The sequence below is a fragment of the Cupressus sempervirens genome, chromosome 1 (genome assembly GCF_028749045.1).
Source record: "Cupressus sempervirens isolate cs-2001-9-10 chromosome 1, ASM2874904v1, whole genome shotgun sequence".
In the NCBI taxonomy this organism is placed as follows: Eukaryota; Viridiplantae; Streptophyta; class Pinopsida; order Cupressales; family Cupressaceae; genus Cupressus; species Cupressus sempervirens.
The window spans coordinates 271,179,673-271,202,889 of NC_143118.1; positions in this window are offsets into that span (position 1 = coordinate 271,179,673).

Genomic DNA, 23,217 nt, shown 5'->3' on the forward strand with positions numbered 1-23,217 from the left:
TGCCCAAATGAAGTGTGAGCAAGATTAATGCGCATTCAAGGAATTTTCTAACTTAGAAAAACCACTAAAGACCCAAGTGAGTGGAGTTTGATCTTTGTGGAGCACTTAACACCCTCTTAGGTAGACCCATCCCCATAGATGGGGCTGAGATTGCAACCAATGGTTAAATTGATGGGTGATTAAAGAAGGTGAGTCCAACTACAAACTTACTCAAAGCGTCTTTATTAGTTTTTATAACTTAGAAGATTTCAAAAATGTGGATTCTTTTTATGCCCCAAAAGATGATTATTTGATCTATGGCATTCAAGATTGGATTTGTTGTTTTAATCATGCATTCATTAAAAAAAAAAATTGATTTTAATCCATGGCACTCAAGAGTGATTTTAGCAACATGCATTCAAAGACAAGTGATTAAACATTCAAGTTTTTTCCTTTGAGCATTCAAGATTGAGATTTTGTGTGTTGTTTTAAGAACTTTGAAGTGCTTTGTTTTAACCTTAGATCATTCAAGATTGTTTTGGACTCAAAAGTGAAAATGACTCTTTGGACTTTGGTTTTCATTCAAGATTTTGTGTTCTAGTTTGCATACTTTAAGCCCAAAAATGATATTCCTAGATTGTTTTGATGCATGAAAAGCCTAAGAAACATTCAAGATTTTGCAACAAGACATTTGTTTGGAACAAATAACAAAGCTCTTAGGACAAGTTTTGGCAACCATTTAGGACTCTTAGTTTTCATGAGATTTTTAAAAGAACTTTAAAATATTTGCAAATGAGGTTCATTTTATCCTTGATTCATTCTTTTAGTTTGATTTAGATTTTAGTGTGCACTTAGTGTTGATTTTGAACCTTTTGAAATGGAAACTTGAAGTTTTTTTAAATTCCCAAAAATGAAGTGTTCCTAACTTTGCATGAATGCATCTAAAACCTTGATGTTGCAAGGATACAAATGATTAGATTGGTTTAGTTTCACTTGTTAAAATATTTTTTCTTTTTTGCAAATTTTTAATTTTTTAATGGATTTAAGTATGATTTGGGGGTTCATTTTAAGCACTAAAAAGAAGTGTGTATGATTTTGTTTCCTTAAAAAAACAAATGGCCAAGATCTCCCACAAGAAGAAGAAGAAGAAGTAGATGGAATAAGAAGAATATAGACAAGAAGAGGAAGAAGAATTCCAAGTGCTTTGTCCACCTATAAGCTTGAAAAATCTGCAAATACTATGAGATAGACTATGAGTTCCTTTGTCTTCTTCATGCTCATGTAGATCTACAAAACCAATTTATACAATCCTACCAATCACAAAAACAAGCAAAATTAGCCAAAATCAGCAAATGACATACAAAACTTGACTAAAAAAGCTAATGAAGATGACCCATGCGGGGTCCCACTGGGTGTGCCAAAATGTATATGAGCAATGTTAGTATGCTAATAGAAACCAAATTTAAATAAAGCTTCTACAAACTAAACAAAATTCATAAACTTCAAGATAGACTAAGATGAGCTCTCAATTGAGAATATGAGCCATTAATGGGCTCTCTCAATGAGAAGCTCTCTTGTTGAGTAGCTTTATCTAAATGGATAGGATGTATGCTCAATATGCTTCCAAAGGCTTCAATGGATGATTGTGGATTTTTGGTGTGGATAGATGGCTTTAGTATGGATTTGGCTCTCAAAATAGCATTATAACTTTACTTCATGGATTGTGTTATTTTGCAAAGGGGAAGGATCCAATTTATAGGCAAGAGGCTTGAGGGATTGAGGGCTAAGATGCAAGGATGGGAAAAGCTCACGAAGGGCTTAGATTGCATGAGAGGAGAGCACATGGATTGTGCTTCCTTACAACCAATCAAAGAGTGACACATGTCACATGGTGAGAGGATGGAGGAAAGGGGAAGGATGAGTCAACAAAGGAGGCTCAAGGGATAAAATCTTCATAAAGACCCTTCATAGGTGCTTTCTAAGAACATTTATGACTTTGTGGGCTTTATAAAGTTTTGTGGTTGAAGATATTTGTGAGAGATACCATGAAATTCGAATTTGAGGGTTTAGGAAGATTTTAAGCTTGCTTAGGGTTGAAAAAATGATTAGAGGAAGGGTTAGAGATGGCTTAGGACTAGGCAAGTGGATGGCAAGTGGATTGCAATTAATGAGGGTGGGTGAAGGAGGAGATATTTGTTAACTTTGGCTTGAGTTAGCAAGTCTTAACCCATGTTTAGGGAATGTGACAAGGCTGGGAGGGGATTAGGAATAGGGTTAAAGACAACTTCTAGAAGAGTCTAGGCTTTGGATGAGGATGAAGACTTTCTAGAAGAGTCTAGAACTTCCTAGGATAAGATTTTATGAAATAAATAAAGTTTTATTTATTTCAAGGGTTTGGGTTGAGGAGATATTTATTAAAATATTTTTAATAAACATGAGGATTAATATTTAATCTTGATTAAATATTTTGAGTTGGGATTAGGGGTAGGAAATGATGGGATTAGCCTTTAATCAAAATTAAAGAAGGATTAGAAGATTTTTGAAGAGGTTAGTGGTCTTAAGGAAATTGGCCAAGTTTTAGGCAATAAATAAATAAATTATTAATTTTGAGATTTTTGGTCGATTTATTAATTAAATAATTAATAAATAAGGAAATAATGTTTAAATAAGATTTAAACATTTTTGGGAGGGATTCCTTAATTAAATATTTTAAATTAAGATAAAGGGATTTAATGGCATAAAAATTAATTAATTAATTAATTAATAAATGATGATGTCATCAGGACTTTTTTAGAAAATAAAAATACTTTATTTTCTAAAGGATTTTTGGTCAATTTATTAATTAAATAATTAATAAATAAGGAAATAATGTTTAAATAAGATTTAAACATTTTTGGGAGGGATTCCTTAATTAAATATTTTTAATTAAGATAAAGGGATTTAATGGCATAAAAATTAATTAATTAATTAATTAATTAATTGATTAATAAATGATGATGTCATCAGGACTTTTTCAGAAAATAAAACTACTTTATTTTCTAAAAGATTTTTAGGTGTCTACAGAAACCAATTGAGATTGCAGGATCAGTATGGTGATTAGATCATTAACCTCAGCTCTAACAGGCTACCTAAAGGTCTCATTACTCTAGAGATTGTTTTTAATCCTGATGACCAAGCAAGAGGTAGGGCCATGAACCTAGCTGCTAATGAAGATGACTACACTCTAGTCATGGTTGCTGATGGAAAATCCTTAAACATGGGGAAGGTATATTTTGAAATTGAACAAGAAAATTTTATTCATCTATTTTAAGAATTTAATGATATATTTTCCTGGACATATGATGACTTAAAGGGCTTTGACCCAAGGTTGTTTCAGCATACCATAGATTTAATTAATGATGTAAAGCTAGTAAGACAAAAATAGAGACCATTGAATCCTAAAATTGAACCCTTAATGAGAAAGGAGCTATCCAAATTGATTGAGGCCCACATAATTTGCCCTATCAAACACTCATCATGGGTAGAAAACCTTGTCCCTGTTAGGAAGAAGAAAAGAGAAATTAGATTGTGTGTGGAATTTAGGGACCTTAACCAAGCTTCCCTTAAAGATCGCCATCCTCTCCCTTCTATGGAGAATATTTTTTCTAAGGTCAGTGGTTCAAAGAGATTTTCATTTCCTAATGGATTTTTTGGCTACAATCAAGTGCTAATTAAAGAGTCTGATAGGTACAAGACTGCATTTACCACTAAATGGGATACCTATGCTTATTGTAAGATGCCATTTGGGCTAACCATTGTAGGTGCTACATTTCAGAAGGCAATGGAGATGGCCTTCAAAATATTGGTTGACAAGTTTGTCTTAGTTTACCTTGATGATATCATTGTGTATTCAAAGGATGTAGAAGATCATTTTGCTCATCTAAGATAGATATTCTTAAGATGTAGAGAGTATGGGGTTTCCCTTAACCCAAGCAAGTGTGTCTTTGCTACTAACCAAGGAAAATTATTAGGACATATTGTATCTAAGGATGGCTTAACCATTGATCCAAAGAGAAAAAAAGCAATACTTGCCCTCCCTCTTCCTAAATACAAGAAAGAGATGCAAAGTTTCCTAAGCAAGATAAATTTTGTGAGAAGATTTATTCCAAATCTTGCTACCATGGTGAAACCTCTTACAGTTATGCTCAAGAAAGGTATGGTCTTTTCATGGACCAAGGAAGGGAAAGAAAGTTTTGAAGAGATCAAGATAGCCATAGCCTCAGCCCCTACTCTCATGAATCCAAATTTTGAGAAAGATTTCATCCTTTATACCCTAGGTGGTAAGTCAAGCATTTATGCTATCCTGACTCAAAGAAATGATAAAGGTGACGAGTAGCCCATAGCTTTCTTTAGTGAAGGGCTTAAAGAATATGAAGATAAATATAGCTATTTAGAGAAACAAGCCCTTACAGTCATCAAAGCTTTAAGGAAATTTAGACACCTCCTGTCTCATAATAAGATTCATTTGTTAGTACCGCATGCCATTTTGAAGGATTTCCTTTTGAGTAAAAATATTAGTGATAAAAGAGCTAGCTGGATTACTAAAGTGATGGAATATGATATTGACATTCAGATTACCAAGTTGGTAAGAAGGTGGGGGTTGTGTAAACATATGTTATCATCTCAAGAACTTGATGAGGAAGCTATTGTGATACTGACAGAGCAATAAGAGGTAAGAAATAGCAACCCAAGGAGTTGGATGGATGATATGATGAATTTTTATTAGGCAATGGATAACCTCAAGGATTAGATAGAACTAAAAGGAGACAGTATAGATTATAGTCAATTCCTTATGTCATAGTTGATGGTGTCCTCTTTAAAAAAGATTTTAATGGAGCCCTATTAAGATGCCTTGATACAAACCAGGCTGAAAGAATGATCAAAGAAGTTCATGATGGTCCTGATGGTGGCCACTTCTCAGCAAGGACAACTGTAATGAAGATCATGAGGGCTAGTTATTACTAGCCATTTCTATTTCATGATTGTCATAAGTATGTGAGGAAGTGTGGAAAATGTGCCTTCTTCTCTAGCAAACAAAGACTTGCAGCTCTTCCCCTTCATCTTATTTAGGTGGACTAGCCTTTTTCTCAATGGAGATTGGATTTCATAGGCCTTATCAATCCTCCTTCTAATTTAGGTCTCAAATGAATTTTAGCTGCTAGAGATTACTTCACCAGATGGATAGAGGTAGTCGCATTGAAGGATGCTACTGAATCTTTAGTTGTTGAGTTCCTTGATGGAATTGTGACCAAGTTTGGTGCCACTTCAACCATTATTTCAGATAATGCAAAATCTTTTGTTGGAGCTTAGATTTGTGCATGGGCAATGGATCATAATATCTATTTGAGAACATCCTCAAGTTACTATCCTTAGGGTAATGGTTTGGCTAAGTCTTCCAACAAGAACCTAATCAAGATCATGAAAAGGACAATAGAAGATAACCAGAGGTGTTGGCATAAAAAACTAAAGACTACACTATGGGTTGATAGAATAACACTTAAAAGGTCAATAGGGAATTCACCATTTGTGTTAGTTTATGGCAGAGAAGCAAGGCTTCCAATTTTATTGGAGTTCCCATCCCTAGAGCTAGCTCATCAATTGGAGTTGATTGAAGATGATGTCATGACAGTAAGAATGGAAAAGTTGATGGAGTTAGAAGAGAAGAGAAGTAAAGTCATGCAGATCCTAGAGACACACCAGCAGAAGGTAAAAAAGAGTTTTGACAGCAAGGCTAGGGTCAAGACTTTCAAAGAAGGTGATTTAGATTTGAAATGGGATGTAGATAGGGAAAAACTAGGAAGACACTCAATGGGATCTATCTCAAGCCATGTTTTTGAGTGTTTGAGATTCCATGTATATAGTTATCTTAGTCTTGTTTCTAGTTTGTTCCCTACTTTTCCAAGAAGTGCATGAGCACAAGATTGTCTCCATGAGATAGCAATTTTTGAAATTTTGAAGGTCGTAGAGGGAGGTTTTGGTCTCTGGTTCCAGTTGCAGAGAAAGGGGTTTTAGGGTTTTCCTCTCAGAGGTAGGGTTAGAGTTTCACAGTATATGAAAGATCCACATCTTTTTGACTCTGTAACCCAATGGATGCATGAGGTCATTGTCTATGCATAGTAGGCTAGCATCCCCTATGAGTCACCAAAAATGTTACATATTGTGCCACCTGCCAAATATTTGAATTTTAAATACTTGCCTGCCCAATGGTCACTTCTTAGTTTAATGTTATTTTAAATCATCCCAAGAATATCAAAAAAATTAAATGATGAAACCTTAGTATATTCCTTATTTCCTAGGTTTATCCCTACAGGCTCGCAGCTTCCTCATCATCAGATCAAAAGATATCTACAGTAGGTGCTATCTCACTATGGAAAGCTATGAGGATATTATCCATAGTGACATAGTACCATTGTGTCATATGGATTAGTGGGGCTAGATCTGGCCAAGATGAGGATGCTAGGTTGTGCCAGGTAGTTGCCATGTGGATTCATGGACCAAAAACTTTATGGAGGCAAGCACAATATTATGAGGTTCTTCCACGATCATTGATCTCATGGAGATCAACGGTGGGGGCTATCTCGCTATGGACAGCTGGGAGAATATTACCCATAGCAACATAGCACCTTAGTGAAACATAGCAAGGTGGGGCCGAGTGTTATGAAATTGTAGGGATGGTACCAGTTTGGGCTAAGTTGGATGCCACATGTGCTGAGTTGGCTTGTGGGCCTAGAAATTTAAGGGTAGAGCGTAATAATACGGTGAGTGTTCATGATCGTCAGATCAGTCTGGATCCACGGTGGGCACTATCTCGCTATGGGAAATTTCTTAGAGGATACACATAGTGACATAGCACATCAGTGACATGTGTCCCAGTGGGTCCAGTTAAGGCATTAATAGTTAGTGACTGACAGATAATGTGATTGTCGCAGTCCAAATTTTTTAAAAGGATTGAGCATTTAGTAATGAAAAGGGATGGCCAACCATGTAAGACTCATGGGAGGTGGTAAGATAAAAGGAGGTTATTGTCCCCACGTAGCCCATTTTGGATGCAAAGTTTAGTTGACTTGCTGACCCTAATGATTCAAGTGCTCAGGAATAATAAGAAATCAAGGTTTTACACAAATCTGATCTTCATGATCAATTCCAACCACCAAAAGTGAATGTGAAGCATGCAGAGACACTCTACCACCCCGATCTAATCTATCTACTTGGTCTAAGCATAGTTATAGGCTTGCCTCTATCTTCTCAAGGCCTTTTTTTAGTTAATAGTCAGATTTTGTGGTACCAAAAGTTATACTTAGATCAGATTTATTTAGATCCCCATGATTGTTCTTGACAGAGACTTGATGGCGATGGTTGCAGGATAGTTTTCGAGGGAAAATCTCAGTTATGCCTAAACTATAAAGGCAATTTTTGTGAATTTTGTGAGGGTTGACCTTTCTCTATTTTCTCTATTACTGCTCTTCAGATTCTCAGTGTAAATTCCCCTGTGCCTCTAAACTACATGATTTTTTGTCTTATCTCCTTCAACCATTGGTATGAAAGTACAAGAATTCTTTGCCTCTTACTAGTTTTTATAGAGATCTATGATCTGCATGACTATATCTCCTTGGCCTATGAATGATAATATAAGTGAATCTATCTTTCCTTGTGTCATTTATCTTGGTCTTCTAATCTACATGTGATTATTAGGTTAAAGAAAGTCTGAATGTCTATATCCTTAGTTTCATTCTTGTTCAATAGTGCATATATGGGCAGAGTTTGGTCTGAACACTCTATTTTGATGCATCACCTCTTTAGATTAGATTAGGTAGATTTGCTTTCATGCTCTCCTTCTCCCTTTTCCTCTCCAAGATTAGTTAGGTGCATCCTGATAGTAAGAGGAAGCTAACCTTCTCCGGAGACTCACCCTCACAGTTCAAGTCCCACAGCTTGGAGGTTGTTTCCATGTTTCACTAGGTTGTCCTAATGCATAGGCTTTGGACAAGGGTGTAAACCTAAGTGACAATAGTGCTTTTGACCTTGTTGGGAAATTTCTACGGATATGTCTAGTATTCAAACAATTAAAGCATGTAATTTGGCTCAACCATCTACTATAGTTTCTATTGAAATGTGTTCTTATGCAATTTTTAGGGATGTATCCATATTTCTCATAGTAGTGATAGCTATTTTTGGCATTGCAGTCCTAATTTTAGTGATGTCCATGATTACTTCCCCTTCCTAGTTGATTAGGTGTCCACATAGGTTTTGATCTACACTCAAAAGTTCTATGTCCATACTTTTTTCAATTGTAGTAGTGACCTTCAAATCTTGGTGTTCTAATGGTTCTAATTTTGCAGTCATGTGCTTGATGTCCTTGCTTGTTGCACTTGTGATAGTAATCCATGTTTTAAGGTTTATAATGCTGATGAGTGTTCTTTCTCTTGCACATATTAGAGGTATGTCCCTTTTTACCACAAAAATGACAATAGGTTTAGTGTTCTTACCTTTGTCACTTCTTTCTTCTGTAGTATTGGATGATTCTCCTTTTTCAGTGCTAGTGTATCCTAGTCTTGAAGTATCATTGCTAGTTATTGGTGATTTTAGTAGTTGTTCAAATTAATTAATGGCTTCATTAGGTTTTTCGAAGCTCTCTACAATCTCCTTCTCTCTTTTCATGTCATTTTTCATTTTCACTGTGCAGATCTCAATATCTTTAACATTTAGTTCATGATGTGCATTAATCATCTGACTTAGGGTGTCTAGCTACATGTTCAAAATTCTTGCAAGCTCAATGGACTTTTCTTCCAACTTATTAGCAAGGTTTTTCTTTTCCTCTTCTAGCATAGCCTTATCTTCAATGACTCTTTTCTTCTATTTAGTCACTTCACAAAGCATCATGGCTTGTGATTCTTGTTCAAGCTTGAGAGTTCTGATCTCTTCTACTTGAGCTCTATTCTTCTACATCAAGTTTGCTATTTTTGCATCAAACTCTTTGGAATCTCCATTTGTAAACACTTTTGAGGTATCAATCTCCTTCTATTGTGTATCATTCTCAACTATGGCAATCTCTCTTCTTCTCTTTAAGGATTTTTTGAATTCTTCCTTGGCTTCTTCCAAAGTATGTAGAGTGAGTTGTATACCAATCACCTAATTTTATATGATCTTCCCAAGTTTTTAGACTTAAATTTCCAATTCTTTTTCTCCAAGCCATAAGGATTCTCCTTGTGAGAATTAAGCTCTGATACTAATTGTTTGAATTTACAAGTGTGAAGATTTACTTTTGAGCGCAGGGCGGGGGGGGGGGGGGGGGGGGGGGAATCAGAAGTAACAATATTTAACTTCTAAAACTTTTAAGTAAGATTATTCACAAGTATATAACATATTATAATAAACATGAAAGTAAAGACATACATGAAAATAGATAACACAAGATTTTGATCACCCAGAAACCTTCCAAAATGAGAAGGTAAAACTAGGGTGGGGATGACACCCTAAAATTATCACTACAACAATATGTAACTAGTTAAGATTACAAAGTTTGTCCACTTCCAATGGTCTTCCCCATGAAAGGCCTACCTTGTTAAAGGCTTTACACCCTATTAAAAGTGACCTCGTTAAAGGATTTATAAATATTCACTTGGAATGTTACCCTATTAAAGGATTTATCACCTTGTTAAAGTTTTACAACATGGTTGTTAAACCAACCTATCTCTATAGAATTTTCATTCCTAATACAATGGCTAGAAGATATTGGAATGTGTTGATATGATGACTTACAATCTTTAATTACTAATTCTAGAATCTAATATGATCCTTCTTGATCTGATAACTCTATTCTCATATTGTTGATACTTTATTCTAAACAACTTGATTCTATAGTGTTGGTCTTCCTCTAAGTCTTTACACCCCTCTAAAATTTTCTAGCATTCTCTCATACAACTCTCTTCCATACAACTCTCACACACACAAATTATGAGGTATTGACCTCCTTATAAAGCTTCAAAGACTTAAGGTTAGGTATGAATCTACAGTCGATATTCATCCATCTTTTCCCACTTAAATCTTTACACTTTTCCTGTTGTTTACATGCTTTCTCCATTTTTATGATTGGTTGCATGCTGATTACATAGGGAATATAAAAGATTCAATCTTATCTTTTTGATCCTCTTAGATTCATCTTGAGTTGGCTCAAAAATGGTTTAGATTTGAGTTTGTGAAGGCACAAACTCATATGTTGATCCTGTGTTACTCAACACTTACTGATTGTTGATGACTGATACATATAAGAATTCTATCTTGTTTGGCTCCTATAGTAACTCTATCTCACTCACATCCTAGAGTAACTCTATCTTATCTAGTACCTATACTTTTCTCAGCACCTATAGTGACTTGGCATCACTTATTGCTCAACACTTGAAACTTGCTCAGTACCTAAAATTCACTTGGCACCTATTAAATTTTTGACTCAGCACATATTGTAGCTTAACATCAAATTAGAAATTGGTTTAGTGTGCTGACACTCAATTGTCAAAACCATTTTGAGACAAGCAATATATGATGACCAATTTTACAAGAGAGAAATTGATGAAACCTTCATAAGATGTGTGGATAAGCCTCAACAAGAAAGATTGCTTCATACATTCCACAATGAGCCCTACAATAGGCATTTCTCTTATATAGTTACAACCTAAAAGATACTTAAGTAGTGCTACTACTAGCTTGGTATGTTTAAGGATGCTTATGGGTGGGTGGATAAATGTGATAAATGTAGGATGCTTCCTAACAAGCCTTAGTTAGCTTCCCTACCATCTAAGTTAGTGGTAATAGAAGGCCCCTTTTAGTACTGGGGAATTAATTTACATTGGACCAATGAATCATTATTCTATTGGTCACTTATACATTATCACTACTATAGACTATTTCACCAAATGGGTGGAAGCAAAGCCCACCAAGAGAACCACCTTTGAAATTGTTGGTGAATTTGTCAAAGAGAACATCTTGGTGAGATTTGGGGTGCCACTAAAGCCTATCATGGATAATGCCACTTATTTTTCTTCTATGAAGATTGTAGAAGTTTGCTACAATAAAAACATCTAGGTTAGTCATTTATTAGACTACTTCCCTCAAGGGAATGGTCAAGAAGAATCAAGTAATAAAAACTTAATTAACATTATGAAGAAATTGGTCCCTAGGAATTAGAAGGACTAGCACAAAAGAATACATGAAGCTCTCTAGGTAGATAGAGTGACACATAAGAAGGCCATTGACATTTCTCCATTTGAACTGGTAAATGGAGTCAAAGGTAGCCTTTCACTCCCATTGGAACTATCCATATGCAAGCTATAACAAGTGATTGAGGACCTAGTTTTCCACAATGGCTTGTAAAAGTGGATTATGTACCTAGCTAAGCTGGAAGAAGAATGCAAGAAACTAGTTGATCATATTACATAACATCAAAAGTATGTGGAAACCTTCTTTGACAAGAGGGCTAGACCAAGGAAGCTCATAGATAGTGATTTGGTCCTATTATGGGATAAGAGGTATGCACCATAAGTTAGATTTCCTTTGGAAAGCCCCTTTCAAAATTATGCAAGTGAATAAGAAAAGCTCTATCATTCTACCCTATCCCACTAGAGAGTTTTTTTCATTTTCCTATAATGGTCAGGATTTAAAGCTTTATCAAGTTCAAAATTGAAATTAGGTAGCACTTGCAATCGGTGTTAGTCTAGGTAGGCTTTTCCTTTTGCTTCTTTCCTTATTTTTTTTCTATTTTCCTAGGTCATTTTTCCTTTGGGTAGTTTAGTTCTACCAACTATAGTTTGTCATTTTAGCTATGCAAAACTAGAGATTCTAGGCCCTTTCTTAGAAATTTACAATGCCTAAGTCCCCTGTTACAACTATCTATTGCCAACTTTTAGTTTTTCCCTTGTCCCTTATAATTGGTATTCATTGAAACTTTGTCGAAGCTTGCATATCAACTAGTCTTTAAGTGACTTACCTCTCATCCATTTCCAAGACTTTGATTTTGTATATTTTTTAGTATCATTTCATTGCCATCCCCTTATCCCTCCATGTAGATTTTTTATTGTCTTAATGCATTTGTTTTTTAGGTAATTTAGGTTGGGTTGGGATGTATTTCAATTGTCTTCTTGATGAGAAGTAAGTTCTCCAATGTTTCTAAATTGGCATCTTGTACCAGTGTTCCATTTCTATGGATTTTGAATGATCAAGTTATTTTTCCCCTTGGATAAGTTCATAAAGTATGTACCCAAGGAAAGAAGTCACAATCATGTTAAAAACTGGTACACTTGGTTGTATCATTATGGAAAGGTCCATGAAAGTGTAGGTCAAAGCTAGGAAGGTCACAAATCAATTAACAAAGGTAAAAATTTTGTCATGAAGAAGGATAGGTATGTGGGTTTCCAACTGCTCACTAATGGAAACAAAAGTATTATGTTCTATCTATGAAGATAGCTTGGCTAGGGCCCAATTTCAAAGTCTTTTTGCATAAGTAGGGAAAGCATTATGACAAAAGGAATGATTTTAAACCTCTCATGAAAGATCCACACTTAAAATCTCACCTCATAGCCATCAGATCAAGATCAAAGAGAAGATGTCATGAAAATTTCTTCTCTTCAGAAAAGGGATTGAATGGTAAAAAAAAGATATAGCATTCCCTTGTTATAAATATAGAATTTTCAATAGCGATAATGAGTAACCACCACAACAGAAATTCAAGATCAAGTCCTGAAGGGACAACTTGGGCTACTAGCATTCTTCGTCCCTATTTGTGATCATACCATGTCCACTTCAAAAACAAAAAAAAAAATTTAAAAAAAAAAACAAAAAAAAATTATTGGTTATGTTTCCACCTTGTAAAATTATGGCATGACATTTTGGTATCAGAGCCAAGTTATACAACACTGGGCGTTAATAAGTCCACAAGAAATGTGTAGTGGGAAGTTTATCATAGCACCATATTACAGGAAAGTACGGCCTCCTAGAAAATTGACTCGTTACATATAATGTGACTAGATAATAGTAAATAGTTGTGGTAACAAATTTAAAACCATTAAGTATCAAGATAAGATGGGATATTATCGCAAACCCGTAAAAGTTCAAATTTACAAGATCTTTATGCAATTCCTTTGATTGATAGTTATAAGGCTTAGCAAGTCTAGATCTCAACACACATGACCTTCAGGACTAGTAGGGTGGTAGCTCACCTTGACGATGTTAGGTATTGATAAAAACTTGAACACCAATTGATTTTGGGAACATTTTCACTACTCTAGAAAAGTGTTAATTGTTTAAATATTGTTATTTGAAGGGATTGCCTAGAGTAGCATAGTTGGCATCAAAATTGATGAAAGTTCTAATGGATGATTAATCAAGGGTTACATGCATTGAAGAAATGTTAACTCATATGACAAAATAGCAAGGGTGACATTGAAATGTGGAGTGCGGATTGAAGTAGGAGGTATGAGTAGTCTCATCTCAAACCCTAGGATTAGTAGATGACAGAGGGATGTCCATCTCATTGTTAATATAGTTGTAACACTCATATGTCTACTGAAGGTTATTTAGGCTTATGAAATTAATAAATAATGATAAGAAGTAAATTAAAAAAAAAAAAAATAGTCATGTGTCTTCTTAGTAATTTAGTGTTTCACATTGTTAACCCCTTTGAACTATAGATCCTAGTCCTTTGTGAAACAAAAAATACTCTTAAATGGGGTAAATGAGAATGTCAAGAAAGAAAGTTTATAAATTGTGACTAAGAAACCCCCCCACTTGTGGCATGGTGATGCAATGATTAATATGCTATACAAGAAAGGGTAATAGTTTATGCCATGATTATCTTGATGTATACTCCATATTGAGGTGGAAGTGATCACATATGAAGGATCCCATTGGAAGTAATACTGATAGGATAAGCCTCCTACATGGTAGGCAAGGGATAACTAGAGACAATGTGAAAGTAACAAAAGAATCATACACATAGAAGAAAGTAACACTGGATAGAACTTGGTTTATTGAGGTCATTTACCACATGAATTTTCCACCCAAAGAGAAATTGCCACCCTTGTGACACCATCATATCAAGATAGGAAACATGACTATATATACTCAGTAGTTTGGGTAACTTGGAAAGCATGAAGGTTCCTCAACAACAATCAATGAAACTTGCAAACCTAGTGCCTGCTCAAATGTGGTCATTACTCAACAACACCATGCAATTGGGTGAAAAACTATGACTCAGTTCTTACTGTCTTTCCTGGACAACAGTATAGCTCAAAAAATACAAAAACTCGACAAGACTGAATAGTCCTTATCATATCAACAATAGGCTAACATGAGATCGAATGATGGAACCATTCTTAAAAGAACCAATACATCTGAACGATGCTCGAAGGAAGGTGTGATAGAGGTATATGAAACAACCCCATTATCTTTCTTATAGTAACTTGTTATATTATATTTCTAGGTAAGGGACCATCAATCATAATCACACTCTTGTATGAAAGATCACTAGTGTAATTTGGGTAAAAACCTTGACCCTGGGCTATACCTAACAATTCTTGACAGTAATGGGTAGGCAAGTAAGGTAACATAAGAAATTAAGGAACTAAATCTCTTAGAATCCGCAATCTCTTAAGTAACCAAGGGTGTGGATCACTCTCTTGACCTATTCTTAGGAAGATCAAAAATACAAGGGATTCATTTTGCATACTTTTGATTTTACCATGTAATCCTAGGGCAACCCTTCCTCTTCTTTTCCCTTTGGAAGATTTGGGAATGACCGTATTACTTTTGAGAATTTGAATTGTTATGCATCATTAATGTTGTTCTTGATTTTGCAATTTTTGAACATTTATTTATGATTATTTCTTGGTATGGTCCTCTTTGCCTCAGGACATGTTTTGTTTTAGCATTGTGGCCACACCTTAATTTAATTTATTTTTGAGGCATTTTTCTGTGAGAGTGTTGTATGATACTTTTAAGTCGGTCATATCAGGGAATATCCTGGATGAACATCAGGGGAAAAGTAGAGTATCACCCTTCCATCCATCATGAGAAATGATTTCATTTAACCCTATAAACTTGGAATGTTCACGACTCTATGTCAAGGTATGGAATGTGATAAGCCTATAAGGACTAGAAGTGAAGGGATACACAATGCTATGCTGATCTAATCTTTAATAAATATATCAAAACCAATAGAATTGTGGAATTAATGCAACTAAAAAGGAACATGGTAACCACTAAGCATCCACAAAAGAAAGCTTATAAGTAGATCTTGATATTAAACTAAAGCCTATGCAATTCTTGGAATTATACGAAAGATATCAAACCTTCACAAATAAGTTAATCTTGGACTACCACCATAGACCTTGTCAGTATTATGGTGAGTGAAAGACTCAAAAGCTAATAAGGAATAATAGCAATTAACAAAGAATATGATGACAATCGTAAATAGGTGCCAAAACAAGACATAATGTATAAGATCACAAGTTACCAACATAAAAAGAAAACCATAAATTAAGAGTAACCAAGTGAGTGGAAGGAAAATTAAGTGAGTATGGCATCTAGGGTACAACAGAGGAGAAGATAGGTTTACAAGTATACTGACTTGGAATTGGAAATGACACCGATTAAACAAGTTCATAAAGGTAATGAGACTACACCATAAAAAAGGATTAATCCAATCACCAAAAAGGTATAATTAAAAAAATAGCTATTAAATACATCATTCATGAAAAAGTATTTTTAACCACCATGAGATTTGGAAAAGCTAAAAAGAGCTTGAATATTCTAAATATAAAGAACAACCACCCTATCTATCTAGGAAGAAGATGTACAAATATATATTGGTAGGTACCCTAACGTGGAATGATACCTGAATAATCAATGGTGAGTTAATCAATTTTAAGAAGAATTATCCCTCAATGAGCGATGGGAAAATATTTTATAAGTCTATATTTCAATTATATATTAGATTGTTAGGTAAGGCCCTATATAGAGAAGTTGCAACCCTAACTTCAGATACATCCAGGAGGAAGTTGATAGCTAGGGGGGGAGGATGTAAGGCCCACCCTCATATCCTATTATAAATCTTAAGGAATGAATGTGATTAGGAGATAAATTAAGTCATGATTGACATTTTTGCTATTCAGACTCTTTCGGAGATTGATCTAGATTTTAGATCATCATAATGTCGATACTCTATCTAATAACAATAGGTCAATGCCACATGAAAATGAGATTCAAAATATTCAAAGCAAGAACTTGGTCATGAGATACTAGGGATGATCTACCAGGCAACTAGGAAAGATAAAAGAACATTCATTCTACTAAGAACAACTTTGAGCATTGGTTATGATGACTATAAGACATATGGATATGGTTGGAAATTGGTTCTAACTTATTATGACATAATTATGGAAATATTCTATCAGTCGGAGGGTTAACCCTAGGAAATCACACAAATTGTTCATAAGGTGATAAAGGGATATTTATAGGAATGTCACTATACCTAACTTGATAAAAAGGTACTAGTTACCTAGTCTACACATGAGCAATTTTTACTTAGGACATATATGTTAAGATTCATTTTATATGTTTTCATGATTTACTAAAGAGGATTTAGAGTTTCATTGAAAGAGTTGGGGGAATGATAAAGAGTTATCTTAAGAAAGATCATTGTTGACACACATATTTGATATTTCAATGTTTTGAATATTTTATGAGGATTATTAGATGGAAGTTGATTGTAAATGTTAATCAAATTATGTGATATTATCTGCATTTGTTGTATATTATTTTATTGAGCTACTGATGTTTAAGTTGAGTGTGTAGGAAGAGGAACCATGGAAAATTTAACGGGGAAACAAGGTATAGACACATGTTAAATGACTCTACCAAGGTGAATCTTTGTAAGATTCATGGACCTCGTGATATGCTTATTTCGTAAATGTGAGATGTGTGTGTGTGTGTGTGTGTGGTGTGTTTTTCATGTGTAGATTTTGAACGTATCATGTGTGACATTTTAGTTTATTATGTGTGTGTCACTTGACACTCGTACTTGTTATGAGAAATGACATGTTATTTGTCAATGGATCATGTGGCCACCTTATTCTATGATAAATACCTCAATTAAGGAATTTCATTATTGTATTAGTTAAGAGAGAACAAGGTTATCACCTTTAACAAAAAAAAATGGAAATTTGAATTACCTAGCTTTAGGAGGGTCATAAAGTAACTTTAGGGTAAATTGTGATTAAAATTAACTCAACCCATGTTAGTACTATAGGTTAGGGGGTTATTAATGACCTCTATGGTGTCTATTGGACCTAGGAGACCCCATGAAGATGAAATTCTTCATTGAATCCGAAAATAAGAGGGTTATAAATAGAAGCAAGGAAAAAATTGAAACTCACTGGGCAACTCTCTACTTTTAGAGACGAATAAGGTTGAAGAAAGAGGAGGGAGCTCTACTACAAGTCTTCGTTGCCTTGCTTGGAGGAAGGTTGGTAACATGATCCATGAAGTCCCTTCATTTTGCATGTAGGTTAAAAATGGTGTTTTCACTTCATGATGGGATTGTGGTGTCTTCTGGTGTATTTGTGAATGGATCTTGTTGTATGTTGCATGTGGGTAGTGTTGTGTGATTCTCTCTTGAAATTATTGTCATGTTATATGTCTTGTGAATTGGGTGTGAGGCATCACTCACCCTTGGGAGGGAAGAGATGCTTGGGGTGATGGGGTTAGTTGGGATCACACATGGAGTTGAGGAGTTCTCCCTTGTGTAGAGATGGTTGAATATGTTTATGGCATGTAAATTATCTTTCTCACTTGCATCTTGGGAGGTATAAGGTGGTACAATGAATGGAAGATGTTGATTTCCCCGAGAGGGCATTTTGAGCATGTTGATTGCCCCGAAAGGGCATTTTCATATTGAAAAGATGTGAATTTTGAAGGCTATGCAATCCTCCTCATGATGAGAGCCCACCTTCACCCGATTCTTGATTCATTTGTTGAATCTTTGTGCAAATCCTTGGGATAGGGTGTGTTGAGAGTATATTGTGTAATCCTGTCACTTTTATTGTACATATGCATGGCATGTGAATGTGAAGCATGAAATTGTCTATATCTTGTTTCCCCGAGCTCGGTGGGTGGCCTCCTTGAGGCCTAGGTTGGGAGGTGAGCCTCCATGGTTCCCATTTTGTCTTTCTTTTGCAGGTTTTCATAGAAGAAGACCCCTGCTATGGTTGGTGTTGAAATGGAGAAGTGAACTCCATCTTATGGAAAACATTCTTTGTGTAGCAATGTGTTGTCAGTGGTCTCATGTAGAGAGATTTTGAGACATTTTGGTGTATTTTTAGTAATGTCTCCACCACCTAGTTTTTATTAGATATTGTGTTAATGTTGTTTTGTCATTTCTTAAATTGGGTATGTGTTGAGAAAATAAATTGTATCATGTTATATCATGGAGGATAGACTAAGCATTATTATTTGATATATCTATCTTTTGATAATTACATGAGAATCAATTAGTTGTAGATGTTCAATATTGAAAGTAAAATTAATTGTAAGATATGCATTGGATAGAATGGAATTGTTGATAGTATATTTGTTGAGATTAGATGATATTAAAGTTTTCTTGATGTATCTTTGATGCTCTGAAAAAAAAATAGTTTCAAGCAATCTTGAGTTCTTATTGAAAATGTGTTTATTTGATAACAGCATAATAGTTGCCTCATGATAAATTGCTAATTAAACTAGAAGATGATAAGGTGTAATGCAATATTAGACCATCACAAATTTAGCTTTAATATTCATTAAGAATGTTTAAAGGGAACTAATTGATTAGTAAACTTAAAAGAGGCCTGGAGATGCACATTTTCATTCTGGAAAATGTATGGGCAGACCCAAAAAAAAAACTCATTCTAATACAGACAAATAAAATAATGGACTTGAAATAAAATAATAAATTGAATTGGAAAAAAAAAGAAACAAAGAAATAAAGAAGTCAATGTTTCACCTTCACTTATTAAATACATGTCAGTCTTAATTCAAAACCCATGACAAGGCTTTAGAAAAAGGAAGAATAATATAATAACCCAAAAACAAATAAGGAAAGGAAAAAAAAAAGTTGCATCTTTACTAAACACCTTGACAAGACTTCTACCTACTTAGCTGACTCCCACAAATACTCCACCTAGGAAATGCATGTATTAGAGGACTCTAAGAAATCTTAGCAAGTTTATGTCAAGTCAAATATGACATGTGTCAGAAACCACTTTCCCTTTCTTGGTGCCTTGATGTCCTAGCTTTTAATACTCCTTTTGCCATGCAATTTTTCCTCCAACCAAAAAGTAAGCTGCCAACATCATCATTTTTGTTGATAATCAACTTGACCTAATTTGTCAAAAGGAAGCACACATGTTTAGACTTGTGTGGGTACATGATTAGACATCATCTGTGTCACTTAATTCCCTTGCGCACCAATACCAAGTAAGATGAAGTATTTATGGCAGAATGGGCAGAATTGTTTATGAAGGGTTTATAAAATTTAAGTCTTGTCATCATCTACCTCCTTTTTTAGTGCATAGCATGAGCTAGGAGATAAAAACAAAACACATCTTATAAGTCCTTTCACCCATGCCTCAAGGAAAAGACAAGGCATGTGCAACAAGGAAATATAGTAGATTAAAGAAAAATTATGCAGATTTAAGATAAAATAAATGGTAACTATGTTATCTAAACCCAAGAAAAGGAGAAGGTTTGTTACACCACATGGGTTAAAAAATATGTGTGGGCTAGTCTTAACTTGACTTGCAAGGAGATAGGCTGAGTATTAAATTAGAATGCATAGGATAGCGCAATATGGGTTATGGGTATGTTGGGTAGTCAATGTTTATTATTATTAGTGCTTCGAGTAAATAAAAGTATAGCTCATTAATATTTTTATGGAAAAATAAAGTAGAGATATGTGTTAGTTCATTTTTATATTTTTATACATAGCCTCTTTAAATAATGGAATAAAACTAGGCATGGGTAGTTTAAAGAAGGGGAGATGTTTTAGGAATTAATTAAATATTATAAATATATTATGGTCTTTTCTAGTTAATTAGGATATAGTGTAATTGTGATAGAGTTTAGAAAAATAAATAGGTGATTAAGTCAATTTAGGTAGTTGTTTGTAGGGAATGATAAAATTGTAATACTTACTTTTAAATAGTATGAATGTTTAAATAGTACATTTTAATTATAGCTATTCTAGTTCTGAGTTGGATATTTAGGAAAGTAGAAAGTATGTATAGTTGTAGAGTGTGGCATAGGTAGTCATAAGTTTGTTGACACTTTTTTATTAGCCACATGTGTTGCAATACAATACTATTAGATTCTTTCAAGTGAAAGTAATTGAATAAAGAATTCTTGGTAACAAAAATGAGTAAACTTAAATAGGGATTGAATGGTAAAGAAAGGATATAGCATTCCCTTGTTATAAATATAGAATTTTCAATAGTGATAACGAGTAACCACCACAGGAGAAATTCAAGATCAAGTCTTGAGGGAACCACTTGGGCTACTAGCATTCTTTATCCTTGTTTGTGATCATACCATGTCCTCTTCAAAAACAAAAAAACAAAAAAACAAAATTTATTGGTTATGTTTCCACCTTGTAAAATTATGGCATGACATTTTATGTTTCATAGGGGCCTTTTGTCCCTTGGAAATGTCAAAGAAAACTTCTCTAAAGGCTTGGAAAATAAAAATCCAAGTGACTTTAATGTGTGAATATTCCTTGGAAATTCCCAATAGATGCTTCTAGTAAAGTTAGATGTAGAGATGCAACCCTAGTATAAGCAAATTGAATGTTAAGTTCTTAATGCAGATAATGAAAGAGTGAAATTCTTGAGGTATTAAATGAATCATTCCTAGCACCATGATTCTGAATCAAAGGAAAATTGGGCCTACAAAATTTTGATTTGTGCTCTCTCCACCACACATAGTAAGTTATAAAAGAAATCTTCATTCTGAATTCTAAAAGAAATAAGGCATTTTCTACTAAACTAAAACCCTTGTTTTGGTAAGTTGGAAACAATCTTTGGAATTTATAGTGGAAAGCTTTTCAAGATCTACAAATGAGCTTAAGGATGTGCACAACATGGTGCAAAAGGCCATAGAGAATCTTTTTGAATACTTGAAAGTATTGCACATATAGTTCTATTTTTCTGCCAATGAAAGATTAGTAGATATTGAGAGGATGTAGACAAAGTTTTTAACATTTTTGGATGAATCTACTAATACACTCAATTTCTAGATGTCAAAAATCCAAGAGCTTTCAACAATTGATTCAATATTAAGGCATGCCTTAGAGAAGTTGCAATCAAAAGTCTCTAGAGTGGATGAGTTGATAGAGTTGCATGAGTATTGGATAATTGAAGCTAACAATATCATCATCCTAGGTGTTACAGAGCTAGAAAAAGTAATGGATACAATGAAAGATTATAGAGCTAAGGTAGTTACTACTAAGAAGGCATGATGCTCTGACATTCTTTTGAACATCTTTCATTCTCTCTCTTATCTCTTTTTTTGTAGTCATTTATGGTATTCTCTTAGTAAGATTGGTCTTTATAATAGATAGTGATTCAATCATGACCTATTTTTGGTTTATTCAATTTAGACATGCTTTGCATTGCAATCATCAAATGTAAATGGGCATTTTTAAGAGGCCTATCTATGTAATTTTTTGAGAAGTTAATAATGATCGACAAAATTATTTATGGGAAAACCCCTATAGTTGGGACTATTGTGTGTGACTATGAGTCTACTTTTAATTTTGATGTTCATTTAGTTAATGTATGATATTTGGAAGGAATGTGCTATAGCTGAAATTTGAATGACTACAAGTTAGCTTGGTTTTATTTCATTCATTTTAGTAGATCATAAACTTTGCTTTCAATAGCATAAGTAACATTCTTCTCCTTGTGTTATGCACTATTTTTCGTATGTGTAGTTTATTTCATTGTATGAGAGGACCAAATTTGATTACTGAAGTAGCTAAAAATGAGACAATTTAGATATTGTCAAATATTAGCTAACTCAACAATTTGGGAATTGTCATTTTGTCATTCCTTTTACTCTCTTGTTGTCATAGCTAGTCTTGCATGTTTCCATCTTTACATTTAAGTAAGAGTAGATTGTATTCTATGAGTTAGTCCCTATTTTTGAAATCACCTAGGTTGTTTGGAGTGTAAAAAAATATGGTTATTGACCTCTTTATCTCTTTGGTTAAGAGAATAACCCTAAAAAATTAAAAACAAAATTCATTGCAAATCTTTCACCCAAAGGGAAATGTACCTTTCAATGTAGGGATATTTAATAGATTACTACACTAACCTATTATGTTGTCAACTTCTTTGTTCTCCACTAGCCAATTGGAATTTAAGAGTCAAGGTATAAACCAAAGAATTAAGGGTTACAAATTGTTAACCAACAAAACCTAAGTGGCCCCACTCATACTATATGAGGAGGTAATTTGAATTCTCAAATGAATAGGAATATAAAAGTCATGACAAGAATATAAGTCTTAAAATTTTGGAAGTATTCTAACTAAAAAATACTAATTACACAAGGTAACATCTAATCCAAGGGACAACAAAACATTGAGGAAACCTAGTATGCATTGGGAAAGTGTTATCAAATGAGTTAACTCTAAGGTTACCCTAGTAGTATTTTAAGACCTTGACCCCCTAGTGGCTCTATGTGGCATAAATATCCTTTCTTAAAGATAAGGCATACTAATGAAGCAAGGTCACAACCAATCATCCTCTCTACTCTCATCCTAGCTTGTAATAGCACTCGAGGCATGGGCAAGGTAAAAAACTAACTCTCAATAATTCATTTAAAACCCATTAATAAAATTGTTATTACCTATCAATATAACTTACAATGAATTACCTAGGCAACCTCTTTAGGGTTTTTGGCCCCATTGAAAACTAATTTGCAATATACACATGGCTAACCTACCCTAAGCCCATAAAAGTACATCTCATTAAATCACCATAATCACATCAGTTATATACAAGCAACTAGAAATTACCAAAAGATGTAGAATGAAAATATCAAAGGTTAAATTAGAAAATGACAACACATGAGCTTACATATAATAACCAATTTCCATTACATAACACATGATTTTAGGAC